The sequence below is a fragment of the Pseudophryne corroboree genome, chromosome 6 (assembly GCF_028390025.1).
Source record: "Pseudophryne corroboree isolate aPseCor3 chromosome 6, aPseCor3.hap2, whole genome shotgun sequence".
Classification (NCBI taxonomy): Eukaryota; Metazoa; Chordata; class Amphibia; order Anura; family Myobatrachidae; genus Pseudophryne; species Pseudophryne corroboree.
Genome location: NC_086449.1, coordinates 581,690,547 through 581,699,910, shown reverse-complemented (window position 1 = coordinate 581,699,910; position 9,364 = coordinate 581,690,547). Strand labels below are relative to the sequence as shown.

The 9,364-nt window shown below is 43.1% G+C and overlaps 2 pseudogenes; both read right to left on the bottom strand.

The window, feature by feature from the left end:
- Positions 1-2,297: 2,297 nt before the first annotated feature.
- On the bottom strand, positions 2,298-2,416 carry LOC134937881 (5S ribosomal RNA; annotated as a pseudogene).
- A 6,408-nt stretch (positions 2,417-8,824) lies between these two features.
- Positions 8,825-8,943, bottom strand: LOC134937880 (5S ribosomal RNA; annotated as a pseudogene).
- Positions 8,944-9,364: the final 421 nt, after the last annotated feature.

The following is a 9,364-nucleotide window of genomic DNA, read 5'->3' as shown; positions in this document are numbered from 1 at the left end:
GGTGCAATGGTATGGGCCCATGCTTAAGGGGTGTTGTCATCCACCAGAGAGGAGTGTGGTCATCCCCCAGAGGGGTGTGGTAAGCCATTGCAGATGCTTGGCTAACAATTAGGCAAATCTTGGTGTCATTTTTATGGAAGTGAACCAAGAACTCATGTTTATCAGTGGTCCTGCTCCATTAGGCAACTGCCCATCTAATAATGTACAATTTGAGTCTGGAACATGAGGGGGTGGGCACTCAGTGGGTAACCCTGTGGGCCAGTCAAGCCCTGGTGGGGAATGTATGTCCGTGGGGTGGTGGTGAGGGGTGGTACTGTGTCTAGTGGCCTGGGCGATAGCGAGAGCAGTGTATGTCCCTGGGACCAATGGGGTAGTGTTGGTGGATAGTGTATGTCCATGCGGCCGGGGGTAGTGGAGGTTGTAGGGTGGGTAGTGTATGTTCTTTCTGGCCTGGAGGTACTGTATGTTCCAGAGGCCAGGAAGTAGGGCAGATTATGGGTATGTTCCGAAGGTGGGGGTTGTAGTTAGGGTGGGTTAGTGTACTATGAGGCCTGGACTTCCATACACTCTGCCACTGCTGGTGGCAGGATAGAAGTAATAGTTGTGGGAAGTCTGGGCAGGGTAGTAGTAGTAGAAGTGCGTATCAAGAGATGGATGGGAGTACTAGTAGTGCGGAGCAGGGTGTAGGATGGGAGTAGTAGTGGGAAGCTGTGGCAGGATGGGAGTAGTAGTTGTTAGGGAACTCCAGCACTATTTGTATGAGACTCCTAGAGCCGGTGAAAGGGTCTTCCGCCAATAACAGCCGCTCCTGTTCCCGTAGGGCTGTATGCACTCACTGATACTTGAGATGCCTTACACCTCAATGCAGTAGCGGCTCACACAATGGGCTGGAGACCACAAGGTAATAACCTGGAGTGTAGCAGCTTGCAAGGCAAGAGTTAATTGTAAACAGACTAGACACAGCAATGGTAACTGCAGACAGACTTTGGCAAGAATAATTCAAACTAAGTTGATGTGACTGAAGAAAGCAGGACTTGATGATTCTGGATACACAGCAAAACAAGTGTTAATTACTGACAGACTTAGCAGGATATGCTGACTGAAGACTGCTGACTAGGAGTGTGCAGGATTCACAACAGGGCAATGGTTACTGAAGTAATGAGGTGTTAGTGGCATACCCTCCAACTGTACCTTTTTGGCAGGTACAGTACCTTTTTTTATGGTCTGTACCGATTTTTGACTCTCCAAATTTCCATTGAAAGTATAGAAAACAGGGCGTGGCCACATCCCCATTTACCTTTGACCACGCCCCTTTACTAATTTGTACCGATTTTTATGTGTAAAATTTTGGAGGGTATGTAGTAGTAGGTGAACATAGCCAGGCGATGGTTAACTGCTGGAAACAATCAGGTTCTTGGTGTGTTCAGGGATTGCAAGCAGAGTGCTGACAGCATGAGCCTAGCTGTAGAGATACTTGTTGGATGAACTGTGTGTCTGCAATAACACACAGTGGCTAAGCTGTAACTTGAGTACAGGTTCAGATGTACTGGAAATGCTGCAGACTTGCGACTACAGGCACGGGTGGAGTGAATGAACTTTGCTGTTGGTAACCACGGATACACAGAACCAGAGCTGGCAGGTTATATTAACAGAGACTTGACAGGAGCCTGGACATGGATCAGTACCAGACACAAGAGTAACTGGAGGGCAACGGCAAGACTAGGACATGGAGTAGGAATGGATGCAGGATAGCAGGTACAGGGCAGAATCCGGCTCTTGTGTGGGCGCACTCTTGTAGAAGAAGTAAATTTGATATGATAATTGAGATGAAATATTTAAAACATAACTTTTATTAGCTTTTTACGATATAAAGTTCTTCCCTGAGATCTATCCTTCTAAATGCAAGATAGAAGGCATCTTGATAAATAAAATGTTCTGGTCTCTTATCGGTAAAGAGTGTGTGGTAGGGTTGTAGACATTAATTGGTCGTACACCCGTTCCCCTTGACCAGTACAGACTTGCTGTATTAATGGAACCACGGGGTGGTCAAGACACGAAAATATATCAGGCTATACTCTTTGGCTTATAGGAGATTAGGGTAATGATCAGAAGTCACTCCTCTAAATGCAATACAGAAAATTGGCATGCACCTATCTGGATTCGAGACAATGAAAAATGGAGAAAAATGAAATGAGCATCACGGCAGTGCCAGTGACCATAGGTCTTAGAGATTACTGGATAGAAAAAAGTGGTGATACTGCTGTTGGTGTTGCTATCACATAAGTGAGGAAAATCCTAATCTACAACACCAGGTATTCACAGGTGGTCTCCCTTCCTGATACTGACCTGGCCCAACGCTGTTTAGCTTCCAAGATCAGACGAGATCGGGCGCTGGCAACGTGGTATGGTAGTAGAGAGTTTTATGTGAACACCAATGAGAGTGCACCTATTTAGGAATGTTGAAATTTAGGACCGACAGAAAAGTTATTGAAGAAGAATCGTGGAAATGTGTGGATCTGCTTTTCACGTTAGATCCGATTCCAAAATTCCCACTCACGTGGTGCAAAGTACCGGAAATCGTGAATGAGAGTCCACGAAAATTGGTGATCTTAAGAAGATGAAGTTGTCAAAAATGGCACTGTTAATTACAGTCAAAGAAATCCCTGACTGCTTGTATATTATGGTTTGTCCAAACAGACAGTAATTGACAAGGAATACTGAATAAACAAGGTGAATACGAAGTCACGCTATTAACACAATTATTTGAATCTCAAGAGGAGGTTTGGAGTCTGTCAAATTATGTGCTAACATGTCAAATTCACCCAAAACTGCACACATATATATCTGTTATCCATATGCATTAACTGATAAGTCATAGGATATTAGCCTTCAGACAGGATGTTAAATGCTTAACACATGATAGGTATATGCTATTTATATTCATACATATGTTTGCTGAGGAGGCAGAAAATAGGAAGAGATAAGAGCAAACACACTCTGAAAAATAACAGGTATATGTTAATCATATGCATTAACTGGTGAAACCTGGGATATTTGCTGCTAGATTTCAAACACAGGGCTAGATGCTAAATATATAATAATAGAGACCCCTGATCGGTTACCACTGTAATACACATTAAATGTGAGATAATCTAAAGCAGTTCTGCTGAGGTTTGCAGTGGAGGTTGCTATCCGTGGCATACAGCCACAGGATAGTGGGGCTTACGGTTTCACCAGGGAGATAAGAAAGCCAAAAAGAGCAAGAAGATAGATGTGGCTGATGCCAAGATGAGGTTGTGTCGACGAGACCCCCTTTCTGGATGCGGAAGACGCGTTTCGCCCTAAGGCTTGTTCACTTCCGGGTTCCGTATAGTCCGGTGTGGGGAGCGGTCTTTTATGTCCGCCAAAGGTAGAGCTGTCCAATCCGGAGGTGTCGTGTGACAGATGTAATCTGCCCGTGTGGGCGGTTGCTAGGAGACCGCAATAGTAACGACTGATCCTGAAGGTAATCACACATCGCGAGATCGCCCGTGTGAGCGGTTGCTAGGAGACCGCAATAGTGACGACAGATCCGGAAGGCTGAAGGTAATCAAACGTCGCGAGATCGCGGACGCCATATTGGATGTGGGAATAATAACAGTTGTAGTTACTGTTTGTGTGGGCGGTTGCTAAGAGACTGCAGTGGCGGAGCTGTAACAACATGCCCGGAGGACTGAGAGCAAAATAAAGTCGTGAAATCCCCATTATGGATTTGGGAATAATGTGACATAAGTTGATGGCAAGTGCCTAAATTAATGAAGTTAAAATGCTTAGCTGTAAAAGTAAAAAAGTTGCAATTTGATGGTAATGGGAACGACATGATTAAAGAAAAAGTATATATGAAACTTGCATGGGGGATAAAATAGACGTGCCTGAGACGAGCAATAGTGAGTGGATGGTGAATGTAGGAGTTGGAGGATCACGAGATAGTGAATGCCATATTAGAGGTGGGATTGGTGTGATTTGGGAAAAGACATTATTGCTGTATTAGAACATTGGAAAAAGTGTACAGTGAACAAGAAAACAACACAACATTACATTGGGGTGGGAGGTATGTATGCCTTGATTGCTGTTAGTGCGGGGGGGCCGAGGAAGTAGGTGGGAAGAAGGGTGTAGGTTAGTAGGGGAGTAGTTCGGGGGGGGGGGGGTTGTATTGTAGGAAATGGAGGAGAGGGATATGAGGGGGGGGGGGTTTGGGGAGGGAGGGGTTTGGCGGGGGTGGGGGGGGGGGAGGGGGAATGGTTTTGTGGTGGTTATGACAGTTGGGAGATAGGGGTGGGGAGCTGATGTGTGGAGTGAGAAGTGTTAATGGTGAGGGTTGATTGGTGTTGTGGGGGAGGGGGAGTGAAACCCGTAGGTATATGTAAGAAAATGGGGAGTGGGGCAGTATGGGGGGGTGTGTGGAGGGTGAGTAGTGGATGGTTGTGAAAAGTTATAAATGTATAAGGAAGAGATGTGACATAGTGTCAAAGTGTATTGTAGATGTAACTCAAGGTAAAAAGATTTTTTTGTTATATAATAAAATAAAATGAAATTAAAATATACATGCAAAGAAAGTGCATGTGTGCGGGTAAGCTACTAGGATAAAATTGGATAAAAATGTGGTTATTATTCTAAAGAATGTAAATGACAGGTGAAAAACAGGTGAGACATTCTTTACAGAAAAACTCCGTAATTGATGGTCTCATTGAGACCGAAAGGTTTCAGGCTGTTTAAGCGGAAGATCCATTCACTCTCCTTTTTGAATAGTTCTCTGGTTATGTCTCCTCCCCGTATTCCAAGATGTACTCGATCTAAGCAGAAGGTCTTGAACCCTTTGATGGATCCTTTGTGGACAAAGTTGAAATGTCTCGCTACTGATGTAAGCTGTTTCATTCGGTTAAGATCTCTGGAGGCATTGCGGATGTTGCCAAGATGTTCTAATATTCTTTCCTTCCATTTGCGTGTAGTCATGCCTACATACTTTAGATTACACTCACAAGTTATGCAATATATCACCGCCTGCGTGTTACAGTTAAAAAAGTGTTGTAACTTGACCAGCTGGTCAAACCTGTCAATGACCGTGTTGGTTTGCAGGATTTGAGGGCATGATTTGCAATGGCCGCAAGGGAAGGAACCTGTGATAGAAGGTTTTTTGGTATTTGAGGAAATCAAATGGCTGTGCACTAGATGGTCTTTCATATTTTTTGATCTGCGCCAGCTCATTTGTAGTGGAGAGTCAAAGAGGGGTGCCAATTCTGGGTCCAGTTGTAAGATGGGGAGATGTCTGGTTATTGCTCCCTTCAGCTTCCTCCATTCAGGACAAAAAGTTCCAATGAAGCGAACGGTATCTTCCTGCTCAGTACTCTTACTTTTCTTGCCAAAAATCAGACTCTCTCTCCTGGTTGCTGCAGTGGCAGTGTATGCCCGTTTGAGTGAGCGTCTGCTGTAGCCTCTATCTAGGAGACGGTTAGTAAGTTCCAAACTCTTGGTTTTGAAAGTGGAATCTTCTGAGCAGTTACGTCTCAGGCGTAAGTATTCCCCTTTGGGGATGTTTTCCACGGTGGGCGGAAAATGAGAGCTTGTTTGGTGAAGGAGACTGTTAGTTGCAGTCTCCTTGCGAAATAATTCCGTTTCTAGGAAGCCTGCATTGGATTTGTAAATACTAAGATCTAAGAATGGTACTCTTGTTGGGCTGATGAAGTGTGTCAGAGTAATGTTGAGTTCATTTTGATTAAGAATCTGAATGAACTCCAAGAGCAGGCTCTTATTTCCATTCCAAATCAAAAAGACATCATCGATGTATCTTAGCCACAGTATTATGTGTGTCGTGTATTTTTCATTACGGGTGTTGAACACGTGAAAGTGCTCCCACCACCCTAAAAAGAGATTTGCATATGTAGGTGCACATGCTGCCCCCATAGCAGTTCCCCTAATTTGTAAGAAAAATTGGTCTTGAAAAACAAAATAATTTTTGGAGAGAACAAAAGTGAGTAACTGTAAAAGAAAATCAGAGAAGTCATTAGAACCAATTTGGTCCAAAAAGAATTTGGCTGCAGACAAACCTTGATGATGGTTGATACTAGAGTAAAGTGCCTCAACATCTAGGGTCACTAGAAGGAAGTCATCCTCAAAATGGATGTCGTGAATCTTTCGCAGTAGGTCGGCAGTATCTTGTAAATAAGATGGTAAGTCAAGAACGAAATCACGTAGGTGTAAATCTAGAAATCGACTCGGCTGTTCCAGAAGTCCTCCATTACCCGACATTATCGGTCTACCTGGTGGCACCTGGATGTCTTTATGAATCTTCGGTAGAAGATAAAAAGTCGGAGTTCTTGGATTTTGGACAGTCAGATATGCTGCTTCTTGTTTTGTAATGGTTCCCTGTGTGGCAGCCTCTTGTATCAAAGAGGTATAGGCTTTTTGGAACCTTTTAGTGGGGTCGTTGAGAAGTTTTTGATAGCAAAGGGGGTTGAACAATTGTCTATGTGCTTCCGTGATATACATCTCTAACGGCCATAAAACAATGTTGCCACCCTTGTCCGAAGGTTTGATAATTACGTCTCGCCATGTTTCCATCTCACGTAATGCTTTCCTTTCTTGGAAGTTGAGATTTCTAGATGGATATTGATGGGTAGTTTTAATTCGGACGTAAATATCGTCAAATTCTTTCGACACCCTGTTAAGAAACACCCTAATTTCCGGGCTGGTATTGTCGGGTGGGAAAAATGAAGACTTGGGTTTACATTTGGGTCGGCAAGGAATGCTATCTAGTGTGTTTGATTCCACTAATAGGTCCTCCAGGGCTTGGACTGTTTGAAGTTCGTCAGGGGATAAATCTGTGATACTATCACTGTCATGTATTGTACGGTGTTTTGCAAAGAACTTTTTTAGAAGGAGTTTTCTGCCAAATAATCTAAGATCTTTCTCCCAGGAAAATCTGTTGAATGATCTAGAGGGTGAGAAAGAAAGGCCTTTGGCCAAAACATCCATGTGTGCAGGTGAGAGGGATCTACCAGATAGGTTTATGACCTGTAAGGAGGATGAAGACGGGTGAGTTATCGTAAGGTCTTCCTCTGTCGGGCCGGATACCTGGCGGTCTTCGATGTGTCCCAATCGGGGTTGCGTCTGTCGCCTCTTCTTTCCCCCCCGCCGGGTTTTCCTTGATTTTTGTCCCGGCCTCTTTGTTTCGAACCCTGGCCTAAAAAACGTGGGGAAAATTCTCCTTCTCCTTGATTGAATCTGGCGTTGTCTGAAGTTTCACTGGATGAATCTCCACTATTAGAGGATTCGAATTCTGAGAAAGTCGAGTCGTCCCTCTGTCTTCGATTCCTGCTCTGGGGTATGGAATTCCACCTGAAGATGTCCCCACGTGAGAAATCTCGTTTGTCCCTGATAAATTTGTTCCGCTTACGATCTACTATTGTTTGTTCATATAGTTTTAGTTCTTTTTGGTGTTTCTCAAAAGCTGTCTGAAAAGACAAATCTTTTTCCCAAATTTCTAAGTTATGACCCAATTCCTCTATTTCTTTTTCCACTTGATCTATGAGTAGTGTGTCATGTTTGACCAGAAGATGTAATAACTCGTGGGAGCACTTCAAGAGTGCTGCCTCCCACTCTGTCTTCAAATTCTCCGTAGCCAGTGGAAAAGAGGGGAATATTTTGGGTCTCAACCCCCGGGGCACGATCTTGTGTTTGATGTAGTTCTGTAATGTGGTAACGTCCCACGATAGGCGAGTCCTTTTCTGCAAACTTTTTTGTAATCTCGAAAAAGTAGTCTTCCAGTCAGAGTCAGTGGGGGATTCTTCAAAGTTTTCTGAGAAGAAATCACCAAAAGTCTCCGGGTTTTGTCGTTTTGTTAGCTCCGCTTTAAGTGAAAAAGTGGTCATAATAAAGACTGTTACAAAAGATTGAGTGGAAATGTTACTGCTAAAATGGACAGATCCGGGAAGGAAGACGTTATCATATAGTGAGATAGTAATGAAAGACCGTGCCAAGGATCAGAGACTGTTTTTGCAACAGTAGAAAATACTGTATAGAAACCTAGGGCGATCCGGCACCGGATTGACTGAGTAAGAATAATGCTAAAATTAGGAAAAAGAAACCAAATTTGGACAGTATATTTTTTACCCTTAATAAATAAGGGAGAGAAGGGGCAAAAATAGCCCTTTCAATATTGTGTATACAAATATATACGTATAAATGTTAATTCTGTCCTCGTTGGTGGTGCACCCAGAGCCAGAAAGTATGCAAACTTTGGAAAATGGGGAGAAAAAAGAAGGCTCTTGTGTGGGCGCACTCTTGTAGAAGAAGTAAATTTGATATGATAATTGAGATGAAATATTTAAAACATAACTTTTATTAGCTTTTTACGATATAAAGTTCTTCCCTGAGATCTATCCTTCTAAATGCAAGATAGAAGGCATCTTGATAAATAAAATGTTCTGGTCTCTTATCGGTAAAGAGTGTGTGGTAGGGTTGTAGACATTAATTGGTCGTACACCCGTTCCCCTTGACCAGTACAGACTTGCTGTATTAATGGAACCACGGGGTGGTCAAGACACGAAAATATATCAGGCTATACTCTTTGGCTTATAGGAGATTAGGGTAATGATCAGAAGTCACTCCTCTAAATGCAATACAGAAAATTGGCATGCACCTATCTGGATTCGAGACAATGAAAAATGGAGAAAAATTAAATGAGCATCACGGCAGTGCCAGTGACCATAGGTCTTAGAGATTACTGGATAGAAAAAAGTGGTGATACTGCTGTTGGTGTTGCTATCACATAAGTGAGGAAAATCCTAATCTACAACACCAGGTATTCACAGGTGGTCTCCCTTCCTGATACTGACCTGGCCCAACGCTGTTTAGCTTCCAAGATCAGACGAGATCGGGCGCTGGCAACGTGGTATGGTAGTAGAGAGTTTTATGTGAACACCAATGAGAGTGCACCTATTTAGGAATGTTGAAATTTAGGACCGACAGAAAAGTTATTGAAGAAGAATCGTGGAAATGTGTGGATCTGCTTTTCACGTTAGATCCGATTCCAAAATTCCCACTCACGTGGTGCAAAGTACCGGAAATCGTGAATGAGAGTCCACGAAAATTGGTGATCTAAAGAAGATGAAGTTGTCAAAAATGGCACTGTTAATTACAGTCAAAGAAATCCCTGACTGCTTGTATATTATGGTTTGTCCAAACAGACAGTAATTGACAAGGAATACTGAATAAACAAGGTGAATACGAAGTCACGCTATTAACACAATTATTTGAATCTCAAGAGGAGGTTTGGAGTCTGTCAAATTATGTGCTAACATGTCAAATTCACCCAAAACTGCACACA